The sequence below is a fragment of the Rhinopithecus bieti genome, unplaced genomic scaffold (genome assembly GCF_001698545.2).
Source record: "Rhinopithecus bieti isolate Rb0 unplaced genomic scaffold, ASM169854v2 scaffold_21412, whole genome shotgun sequence".
Taxonomy (NCBI): Eukaryota; Metazoa; Chordata; class Mammalia; order Primates; family Cercopithecidae; genus Rhinopithecus; species Rhinopithecus bieti.
Window position 1 is genome coordinate 1,810,704 of NW_016811643.1, and position 12,274 is coordinate 1,822,977.

General features: G+C 44.9%; 1 long non-coding RNA gene across 1 annotated transcript in view; it reads left to right on the plus strand.

Moving 5' to 3' along the window:
* The window catches only part of LOC108543778 (uncharacterized), a 36,569-nt gene extending 33,911 nt beyond the window's left edge, over nucleotides 1-2,658 (plus strand). Inside the window, exons 4-5 of the long non-coding RNA XR_001889669.1 lie at nucleotides 1,074-1,170; nucleotides 1,938-2,658. This is a non-coding gene — a long non-coding RNA (uncharacterized LOC108543778). The remainder of the gene's footprint in view (nucleotides 1-1,073; nucleotides 1,171-1,937) is intronic.
* The last annotated feature ends 9,616 nt before the right edge of the window (nucleotides 2,659-12,274 follow it).

Here is a 12,274-nt window from a genome sequence, read left to right on the forward strand (position 1 = left end):
AACACATTTAGTTACATGGGATTGCCAAAATAAAAATAATGTATGACCTTCTTCAGTGTATATGTTAGTGAATAATATTAATATATGTTCCAAAATTGTATGGGATTTATTTATTTATTTATTTGAGACGGAGTCTCAGTCTGTCACCAGGTTAGAGTGCAGTAGCATGATCTTGGCTCACTGCAATCTCCACCTCCAGCGTTCAAGTGATTCTCCTCCCTCAGCCTCCTGAGTAGCTAGGACTACAGGCATGTGCTACCATGCCCAGCTAATTTTTGTATTTTTAGTAGAAACAGGGTTTCACCATGTTGGCCAGTATGATCTAGATCTCTTGGCCTCATGATCCACCTGCCTTGGCCTCCCACAGTGCTGGAATTACAGGCATGAGCCATGGTGCCTGGCCTAATTGTTTGGGACTTCTAAAACTCAAATGTCTGAGTATATGCTATCAGTCATAATTAAGGTTATTGTGTTAAGTTATTATAAACCACAGAGAAAAACCAAATTTCTTTGTCAATCATGTTTTTGAGTGCAACTACCCAAGGATATTTTGTTATTTTGTTTTGACCCTTTTCAAAAGATGATTTGTGGTCAGCTATTGGACTTTGAAAGGTGCCCTCAAATGCAGGTTTCTGATGACTTTGGAGATGGTGACATTGGAACAGAGGAAAAGCATACAGGAGTCATAAAGAGATGAAATGCCCACGAATATCAAGCAGGACAAGAGTTAACTGAATAAACTGAACTAATAGAAAACTGAAGTAATCCTTTTAACTTTTGCTTAAAATTGCTGATCCTTGTTTTGTTTTTTCCAGAATCAAGGAAATTTCTTTTGAGCTATCTACAGCTTTTAACAATTGAGTAAGGTTTACTCCTGTGAACAAAATTTGGAGCATATTTCTCTCTGCCTGGTTTATCTAGAATTTGGAAACTATTTGTGAATATTCTTAACTTACAGAATACAGTTATTTGCATCAGTGCAATAAGAATCCATTTTCTTTTGCAGCAGGATGCAACTGGAGAAACTGGTTATGTTACCAAGGATTTGACTGGAATGGTGTGCTTTCCTTTAGGGAATCAAGCTTGACTTGCAGAGCCAATAAAATCCTCTTGGGAAAACTGGCTTCATACCTTGTCTACACAGTCCCTGGACAGGATTCCTAACCTGTGGTGAGTAAAGAATGTCATTTTCTAAAGGGCCAGGAGTCCTATGTTATCTGGGGACCTCGAGAAAAGAAGAATTTACCCAACTCATAGGTATTTGAGGGTACAAACCCATGGCTGAGCTCAGCTTTAAAAGGTCCTACTTGAGATTCCTTGTGAAACAGAGTTCCATCAAAGCCAATTTTAAAAGCCTATGTGAAAATAATTATTCTTGCTGCACTTTATGCAAATGACTAGGCCAAGTATAAGATCAAAGTTTATTTTGCAAACAACTCAGTCCTATCATGATTTATTTTTAATAGAAATGATGACTGGAGAGAGAAAAAATATTATGTTTCAAAATTTATCATACACTTGTCATTAAATTCTAGTGTCAGTTGTTTCTAAGCTTTTGCCTACATTTTAGACTAATCCTCCTTATTCCTGTGAACCAACTAGTGATCTCTGATTGTGGCCCAGAAGAAACAGAAGGGATGGGTAATGTAAAAATATGAATAAATATTCTAGTTCTGGGCAATTATCCTGCAAATCCTGCCAGGTGATAGGAGTAAATAGGATGTGGTGCCCATAATCTGGAGGTTTTTTTGGGAAAATGAAACCAAGGGAGCAAACCAAAGCCAAGCCCCATGCACCCAAATCTTAGCAGGTATAACTATAGCCACCAGTTATCTGGGCATGTCAGCAGCCTTGGGATTTTTGAGCTGTCCTTACCCCCTTGTTGTTCCATTTTGATACATGTCATCTAATAACCCAAATTGTTTCTTCTCACTTAGAGGCCATCAAACTCTGAACAGTCAAGTAACCAGAGCCTTGAATGATGTCTCCCTTTAACCTGGGACCCTTAGATAGGCCCCTGAGGGAGCTCTGATTGCTGTTTGCCCAAAACAGCACCCTCTGTCAGCAGGAAGCAGTTGATTGTCTTTGTCTCTATTCTAACGACAGGTAATTGTACCTCTTCAGAGGGGGAAATGAGAGGGACAGGAGCCAGCCAAATGCCTAGGCAAATAGGGACTGGTCCCTGGTGAAATCCCACCTTCAAGCCAAAGCCAGTTTAAAGCCTGAAAGCCAAGCTACAAGCTAAATCCTCAGACCAGATTGAAAACTTGTCTTCCCATTTGTTGTCCTTTCCTCTGATTGATCCCCACCCTTCAGCTATTTTACAAATACTTACCTTTTCCTAATTGGTTTTCTACACTGTCGTGCCCATCTTTGAGTGATGTCTTCACTTTAACCTGTTTTGCCTACCCACAAACCAGTCAGCATGCACTCTCCATCCTGTGCATATAAAGGCCCCAGACTCAGTCAGTAGAGGGGAAGATGGCCGGACTTTGAGAAGACTTCGAGGAGACAACCGGACTTCATGGAAGAGATGGCTGGACTACAGAAGAGACAGCCTGACTTCGGGGGAAGATAAAAGATAACTGGCCCTTCCTGTTTCCTCTCCAGTTCCCCTTTCCGCTAAGAGATGTTTTGATCGCTTAATAAAAGTCTCCGCCTTCATCAACCTTCAATTGTCTGCACAACCTCATTCTTCTTGGACACTGGCCAAGGGCTCTGGACCCACCAAGTGTGGGTACCCAGAAAGGCTGTCACACTGGCTCTTTGCCCTTGCTGGCAGAGGGCAACCACCCCATGCAACGAGGCGAGGGGCCAACTGAGCTGCGAACACACCACCGTCCATGGACAGCAGAACTAGGAGAGCACTGTAATACCCTCCCTGGGGTTTCAGGGTCATGGGCACCCCCACCTGGGCACTGCCACAGGCCCCATATGGAGATTTCTCCTGCCAGTGCCCAGAGCAGCCAGCTGGATCCTGCCCTTGCTCGCTCGCACCTGGACTGGCTGAGGGCCCTGCATGGAGCTTGCTGCTGTCAGCACCTGGAACAGCCAACCAGATCCTGCACTCACTCACTCATGTGCTCCCTCCTGCAAGGGATTGAGCATGGCAGACCGAATAAACAGGGCACCCCTCTTGTGAGTCTGGCAAAGTGTCCCAGAAAAAGTCCTGCATCAGAAGCACCCAGGAAATGGAAGGGAACGGTGGAGTGCTGGAACACAGGTTGGGGGACAGCCAGGCCCGGGGGCTATAACTGCTGGTGACAAGATTGTGAGAATTTGGGTGCTAGAGTAGTCAGGCAGGTAGGACCCAACCCTCTGGCCTCCACCCAATATTCCTGCCTCAGGGAGAACTCCACAGAGCAAGGATGACAGGGAGGACAGGGCATGACCAATGCTCTTTACTTTCCTAAAGTGCAAACTGAGGCCCACATGGGAGAGAGATGGTACCTGTGTCCATGTCCTAATATCTGGAATGTCCAAATGTTACTTTATACGGCAAAAGGGACTTTACAAACGTGATTAAGAAATGGGTCTTGAGATGGGGAGATGATCCTGGATTTTCTGAATGGGCTTGATGTAATCCTTATGCGAGGGAGGCAGCAGCTCAGAGAGAGTAGTAGGACACATAAAGGTGGAAGCAAGAGGTTAGAGGGATGCAAGGAAGGGGGACCACCAGGCATGCAGGAAGCTTCTGGAAGCTGGAAAAGGCAAGGAAACTGATTGTTCTTGGAAGCTTCCACAAGGAATGTAGTCCTGCTGACACTTTGATTTATGGCTTCTGACCTCCAGAAATGAAAGAGAACAAATCTGTGTGGTTTAACCCAACAAGTTTGTAGTAATTTGTTACAGCAGCTATAGGAAATGAATACACAGCCAAGGTCCTCAGAGGATGGGTAATAGACCTTGGGCTGGATTCAAATCCAGTCAGTCAGCTACCCTAGTTGGAGCCTCCTCTCTCCCTCGGTACTTAGATCAAGGCCTCTAGCTTAGGTCACTGAGCAGTTCCTTGGGTCAGAAGCTGAACCCCATCACATGTATTGTTTCATTTGACCCTGACAAGAACCCTGTGGGGCTGACAGTGCCCCTACATTACACATGGGGAAACTGAGGTTTGAAGGTGTAAAAGGAAAATAAATCTTAGGGCCCCAAAATTACTAAGGGCAAGTCAATTACTATGGGAAAAGTCAATTACTAAGACCAAGTCAATTACTAAGGGAATAGTCAAGCTGGGAACTGCTTAGGGCAAACCTGCCTCACATTCTATTCCAAGAAAAGATAGCTACTAAGATTAAAAAGAAGAAAAACTACATACGTTCCTCATAATTTGTGGACACAGAACAGACAGAACTCAAAGTCATCCCTCTGCTCACTGAGATAAAAGCATATCATATCTGATTGCTTCCTTTGGAAAGGCTAATCAGAAACTCAACAGAATGCAAATGGTTGTCTCTTAACTACCTATGACTAGGAAGACCCCCACCCCACTTCACGTTGTTCCACTTTTCCAGACTGAACCAATGCATACCTTACATATATTGATTGATGTCTCATGTCTCCTTAAAATATATAAAAACCAAGCTGTGCCTCAACCACCTTAGGCATATGTTGTCAGGACCCCCTGAGGCTGTGTCATGGGTGCATGCTTAGCCCTGGCAAAACAAACTTCCTAAATTGATTGAGACTTGTCTCAGATACTCTTTGGTTTACAAAGGTGAAGGGCCTTGATCAAGGTCAGAGCATGCAATGAGGAATCAATGAGCTGGGACCCAGATTCAAGTCTTCTGCTCTTCCCTGCACACTACAGACACCATATATGTACAGTAGATACATTTTGGTGTCTCATTCATTCATTCAACAGATACTTGATGAATATCTACTGATGCCCAATTACTGTGCTGAGTGCTGAGGATATGCTGGTGAACACTTGTGACACCCAGAGGTGAGGAAGACAGGCACAACTTAAACGAATAAGCACATAATTAGATGTATAGTTAAAATAGGTGGTATTTGTTCAACCTTTTTATAGCAGTACTATTTGCAATAACCAAAAAGTGGAAACAATCCAAATGTCTATCAAAAGATGAATGGATATGCAACATGTGATATGTACAAATGACTATTACTCAGCCTTAAAAAGGAAGAAAATTCTGACACATGCAACAACAGCTTCATAGATGAACCTTGAAGACATTATGCTAAGTGAAATAAGCCAATTACAGAAAGAAAAATACTGTATGATTCTGTTTACATAAGGTACCTGGAGCAGTCAAAATTCATAGAGACTAAGTAGAATGGTGGGTGCCAGGGGCTTGGGGAGCTACTGTTTAATTACGGAGTTTCAGCTGGAAAAGATGAGAGTTCTGAGGAATGGATGTAGTGGTGGTTACACACAATGTGAATGTACTTAATGCCACTGAATTGTACATTTAAAAATGGCTAAAATTGGCCGGGCACGGTGGCTCACACCTGTAATCCCAGCACTTTGGGAGGCTGAGGTGGGCAGATCACCAGAGGTCAGGAGTTTGAGACAAGCCCAACCAACATGGAGAAACCCCATCTCTACTAAAAATACAAAATTAGCCAGGCCATGGTGGCACATGCCTGTAGTAATCCCAGCTACTTGGGAAGCTGAGGTGGGAGAATCACTTGAACCCGGAAGGCAGAGGTTGTAGTGAGCCAAGATCGTGCCATTGCACTCCAGCCTGGGCAACAAGAGCAAAACTCAGTGTCCAAAGGAAAAAAAGGTGAAAATTGTAAATTTTTTGTTATATATATTTTACCACACATTATATATATACACACACACATATATATAAAATACATGCATTTTATATATACATACATATATAAAATACATGTATTTTATATATATACACACACACACATACACACATAAATGTGTGTGTGAGTGTATGTATTAGGTGAGGTGCTATGAGAAAAAGAGAAGATACTGTGGAAGAGAGCTCCTTGCACCAGAGCTCATCTGGTTTGGGGCTGCAGGAGGGACCTCTCTGAGACCAAAAGGGAGGGAGCTGACCCAGTAAAGAAGGAGGACTGCGTCCCAGGCAACAGAAGCATTGTGCAAACGCCCTGAGGCAGAACATGTTTTAGTGGGTCTGAAGATCTGCAAAACTGTTGGGGTGTGGTTGGGGTGCAGAAAGCAAGAAGGAGGTTGGCTGTAGATGAGGGTAGACAGGCAGGCAGGGCCAGATCTTGCCTGGCAAGGACTTCAACTCACAGGCTAAAAGCAATGGGAAACCAGGGAAAGGTTTTAGGCAGCCATGTATGGTTCGAAGTGTAGTGTGGTGGGAAGTTAGCCAGTTATTGCAGTAGCCCAGGCAATAGATGGCTCTGGACTGGAGTGGGGCATGGAGATTGGGATATGTGGCACTGGGCTGGGAGTGATGGCGAGGTGTCAGAGAACCAGTTACCAAGTTTCCAGCTGCACTGCAGTATGGGGAGGTTGACTGGAGGCTCCCCTGAACCCATTCTCCAAAATGGTGCCTAATCTACAAGTTTTTTTTTTTTTTAAATTGTGGCAACATACATACAATAAAATCATTTTAACAATTTTACATGTCCAGTTCAGTACACTCACATTAAGTACATTCACATTGTTGTGAATCCATCCAGAACTCCTTTTTTTTTTTTTTTTTAAAGACAGGTTCTTGCTCTATCACCCAGGCTGGAGTGCAATGGCACCATTTTGTCTCACTGCAACCTCTACTCTACCTCCTGGGCTCAAACAATCCTCTCACCTCAGCCTCCCAAGTAGCTGGGACCACAGACACACACCACTATACCTGGCTAATTTTTGTATTTTTGGTAGAGATGGGGTTTTGCCATGTTGCCCAGGCTGGTCTCAAACTCCTGCGCTCAAGTAATCCTCCCACCTCGGCCTCCCAAAATGGTGGGATTACAGGTGTGAGCCACCACGACCAGGCTCATCCCGAATGCTTTTCATCTTCCCCAGCTGAAAATGTATCCATTAAATACAATCCTCCCTCAACAGATGTAGGGGATTGGTTTCAGGAGCCCCCCCATACCCAAATCCACACATACTGACGTCCCACCCTTCACATATGTGGGTTTCGCATCCTCTGAAGACTGTATTTTTTATCTGTGATTGATTGAAAAAAATCCACATATTAGCGGACCCATGCAGTTCAAACCTGTGTTGTTCATGGGTCAACAGTAATAACTCTTTAAGCAGAAACAGGATACCCATAAAAACAAACAAACAAAAAAAACCCAAAACAGTAATAACTCCCTACTCCCCAAGCCCCTGGCAACCACCATCCTACTTTCTGTCTCTGAATTTGACTTCTCCAGGAACCTCAGAAAAGTGAAATCCTACAGTATTTGTCCTTTCATGACTGGCTTATTTCATTTAGTATAGTCTTTGAGGTTCATACATGTATTCGCAACAGTGTTTAGGACAAAATGTTGTAAAGGTTGCTAAAAGTATGATGTAAAGACTGAGAGGAAGCAGAGCAAAGTTAAGCCTGATAAATGTGGTCAAAGTTTCTCCACACCAGCCAAGGAGCAGGCCTTACCACCCCACCCCGCAGCACACACCTGAAGCTTCATTTCTCCCCAGCCCCCACTTAGGGCCAGCTGATGTTCCTGGGTCTCCCTGCCTGTGTCTGCCTGAGCATGTATGACTGTGGTTCATTGTCCATCGGGGTGGGAGGATATATGTGTGTGCCTGTGCATTTGTTTTCTGTTGGTGCCATAACAAACTACCACAAACTAAGTGGCTTAAAACAACACAAATTAATTAATTAATTAATTAATTAATTGATTTTTGAGACAAGGTCTTGCTCTGTTGCCCAGGCTGGTCCCAAACTCCTCAGCTCAAGCGATCCTCCTGAAGCAGGGGAAGAGGAAAAATATAGCAGGAGAATAGTAAAGGGAATTAAAAGTTGGATCAAGGGCAGAATGAGTAAAAGCAGGGAGCAGAAGCAAGCTGAAGGGGCAGGTGAGCAAGAAGCGAGATAAGAAGCAGAACAGCCAAAACAAAAGTGAGAAAGAAGCCCCCATGTGGGCTAAATCTGAACCAAACCTGTCAGAGGCAGCTCCTTAGAGATGGGCATGCACATTAAAGAGAAAAAGTATCCTTAAAATGACCCTGTATGGTAATTAGCTCATTGAAGCTCGTGCATATGGACTGCAAATCATGCATGTACTTAAAATTATGGGATGCAGGTGACACACAAGGGCCAAAGTAACTAATCAACATATCTATCAATAAAAAAGGCAGACACTGGCTAGAGATTAGGCAGCTTTGGGAGGAGAAGAAACACACACACACATACACACACACACACAAAAAGACCCAGAGTACACCAAACTAATGTTGATCTCATCTGCCAGAGGTCAGTCCACTCTCTCCCTCCGAGAGTGTAATACCGTGCTTAATAAGCTTTTGCTGCTTTGCTATCTCTGTGTGTCTAGTCCAGTTCTTTGTTCAGAACACCAAGAGCCTGAAACTACCAGGCACTATCCAGTAACACGCCTACCACAGCCTCCCAAGTAGCTGGGACTACAGGAATGTGCCACTGTGCCCAGCAAAAAATACAAGCTTATTAACTTACAGTTCTGTAGGTTACAAGTATAACATGGGTCTCAATTTAGGGTATCAGGGGCCGGGTGTAGTGGCTCACACCTGTAATTCCAGCACTTTGGGAGGCGAAGGCAGGCGGATCACCTGAGACCAGCCTGACCAACATGGTGAAACCCCATCTCTACCAAAAATACAAAAATTAGCCAGGCGTGGTGGTGGGCGCCTGTAATCCCAATTACACAGGAGGCTGAGGCAGGAGAATCGCTTGAACCTGGGAGGCAGAGGTTGCAGTGAGCCGAGATGCCATCATTGCACTCCAGCCTGGGGGATAGAGCAAGACTCTGTCTCAAAAAAATTTAAAAAAAATTTTTTTAAATTAAGATGTCAGCAGGTCTTTGTTCCTTTCTGGAGGCTCTAGGGAAGAATCCATTTCCTTGCCCTTTTCAGCTTCTAGAGGCTGCCTGTGTTCCTTGGCTCATGGCCCCTTCCTTCATCTTCAAAGTCAGCAATGTAGTATCTCTCTGACGCTTCTTCCTTGTCTAGTCGATCTGATTTTAAGGATTCGTGTAAATATATTGGGCCCACCTGGATAATCACCCCATGTGAAAGTCCTTAACCTTAACCACATCTGCAAAGTCCCTTTTGCCAGGTAAGATAGACACCATAGGATTAGGACACGGGTATCTCCGGGGAGCCTTCATTCTGCATAAAAGTGAGGGTGTGTGTGTGTGTGTGTGTGTGTGTGTGTGTGTAGGTCTGTGTCTCCTCGGCCTTTGCCTCCAATGCAGAGGGCCCCTCTTCAAACTTTGTGTCTATTTTGCTATAGTCAGAATAGGGAAACCTTAGCCCATTAAACCTTAGTGAGGAAACCTTACCATATATTTGTGGTAAGCAAATACATGCAAAACCACCATGCAAATAGGGACCTGGCTGGAGCACCTCTCCTGGGGCTGGCTTTCTAGGGAACTGGAAGATAATTCACAGAGATCCCTTCCAACGCATCTATCCATCCCCAGCTCAGAATCAGGTCCAGAGAGGCCACAATGATGGGAAATAAATGAGGCGTTGAGTGACCACGAGGCAGAACAAGCCTTATACCCCATGCTAAGGGCTAAGGTGCACTCCCTCAGCTAGCCCACCCAGTGGAGCTCTCCAGCCCCTCCCACCCCACCAACCTGCCCTCCACACACCATGCTCTCCTGCCTGGGCATTCTCCTCATTCCCTCCCACCACAGCCCCTGCCTAAAGAGGCCCCTCCCACCTGGGAGCCTTCCTCTTTCCTCCTCTCTGACTTGAACTCTGAAGCATCCTTCAAGACCCAGCGGAAGTCTCCCCTGCTCAAGGAAGCCTTTCTCAGCATGTCCCTGTCCTCCTCCAAGGGTGTACCTTGTCCTTTGAGCACAGGGTACTGTCTCCTGGTCCTGTTTCTTTCGTAGTGCCCATCACCAAGATGGCCACACAACAGGCCCACGGTCAATGTCATGTCCTGGGCACACTACACCCTTTCAGGCCTCTGCCCTTCTGCACATACTGTCTGCTCTTGACTAGAATATTCTTTCCTAACTCCTCTTGCAAGGTCTCATCTTCTGAGGAGCCTTCTCCACCTCCCCTCCCACACTGCTCTTCTCTTTTTAACATTATCACTTTTCTCTTTTTAGAACCTATCCCTATTATACCATTCTTCATGTGAACTATAATTCCATTAGACCCAAGGAAACAAATCCATCTTATATAAACATTTGTTGAGTGACTACTTTGCTAGACACTGTGCAAGGTGCCGGGGAAATACACATGAATCACACAGAGATCTGGCCTAAAGGGCCAAATGACTGGCGTTAGTCTGGTACCCACACCATACCGGGTAGTTGAAGAGGACTAGGACTCAAATCGGATTCCTCTGTGAGTCCCCATCGGCAAGCACATACCAGCCCATAAGGAAGATTTGTGGAACAATGCAAGATTTTGACATTCTTGAGTTGTAGCTTCACCTCAGACAAGCTGCTTTACTTTCCTGAGCCTCAGGTTCCTCATCTGCTAAATGAAGGCAGAATTCCCAGGGCTGGGCTAAGGATAAGTGGAGACTATGAGTGGGAAAACCCTCTGGAAACCAACCATCCCTCCATATGTATGAAAGGTAGTGACTGTGACTGTGACATTCTCCTCTGTCCCCTACCAGGGTCAGCCATGCTCCTCAAGGCTTATGAAAGGAATGAGTAAGCAGCTCTTACTAGCACTGAATTCACACCACTCAAATCTGGCCCTTCCTGGATCCTAGAGAATTATCTGCATAGAGTCATGGTTTCCATCTTCAGCCTCTGGGCTCTGGATTTATTGATTTCTGTTGAGAAATCTCCATCCTGCCCCTGCTTTCCATTCCTAGGCCCTGGTTTGTATAAATCACAAATAAGGCAAATGTAAAAATCTAAGAATGGGAAGGGTTAAGCTAGGGGAATTCCTTCCAGGGACTCACATCAGAGCTGGCGACGTGGTTAGGCTATTACGTTAGAGAACATGGAAGCTTGTGAATGGGGAGACATTTACCTGGGGTCCCCAGCAAGTCAGCAATAAGACAAAGGTGAGACCCAAGATGCCCGGATCCCATCCCATCCATTCCATATAGGGCCACCAAAGACCTTCCCTATCTGGGTCCCCTATCATTCTTTCTCATCTCTCTCCACCCCACACATCTAGTTCTGCCCAGATTCTCAATGTTCTCCAAACATGCCCTTGAATGAAAGATGCCTCTTTGTGCACCCTCTTCCCACTTATCTACCAGTGGGCTTAACTCCTACTCATCCCTCAAGGCCCACTCAAATGTTTTCTTTTCTGGAACAAAAGCCTAAATTTAGTTTGTCCAGAACCCATTCATCTCCCCTCCTCTGTGTTCTCATGTATTCTCTACATACATTGATTTTAACAATTATTACCCTCCTCTATAATTGTCTATAATTGTCTTAGTACTCACTATACTCTATTTTTCTCTAGGGCAGGAATTATTTCTGCTTCTCCTCTGTCCCCAGGGCCTAGAAAGGTGTCTGGCACTCAGTTGGTACTCAGTAAATGTCACCAGCTAACCAGTCATCATGACTTACTGAGCCTGGCTGATGACCTTCAAAATAAACTCTGTTACTAGGTAATTTCCAGCAGGTGGAGTTATCGGGAAGGACAGGGCCAACGGTACCTGACGTAGGAATCCTGTAAGAAAAAGATGCCGGAGGAGAAACTGATGGAGACACAGGTCACAGGAGGAAGATGAGAAATCCAGGAGAAGGTCATGCTGGGCCCTGGGGACATAGTAACCATTCAGTCCCCGCCCTCAAGGAGCTCATGGTCTGCTGGGGAAATAAACAGAAGCACAATTTTGTACAGAATGAGGCTGTAGTAGACCATTTTCTCCTCCTAATACCCTTTCTTTGCATGGCTTCCAAGATACCATCAACTCATCCAGCTTTCTACTTATCTTTTTGGTCTTCCTTCTCCATCTGGTTTGTTGCTTTTCCTAGTTTCCTCAAATTCGGAATATTGGAGGACACTATTTTCCATTTACACTCACTCCCTTGGTGATCTCATCCAGTCTCATGACTTTAAACACCATCTATGTGCCAATGACTCCCAAATCCAGCCCAGATCTCTGCCCTGACCTGCAGATTTATATGCCTCCCTGCCACCTCAACATCTCTACTCTAATGGTCATCTCAGACTCAA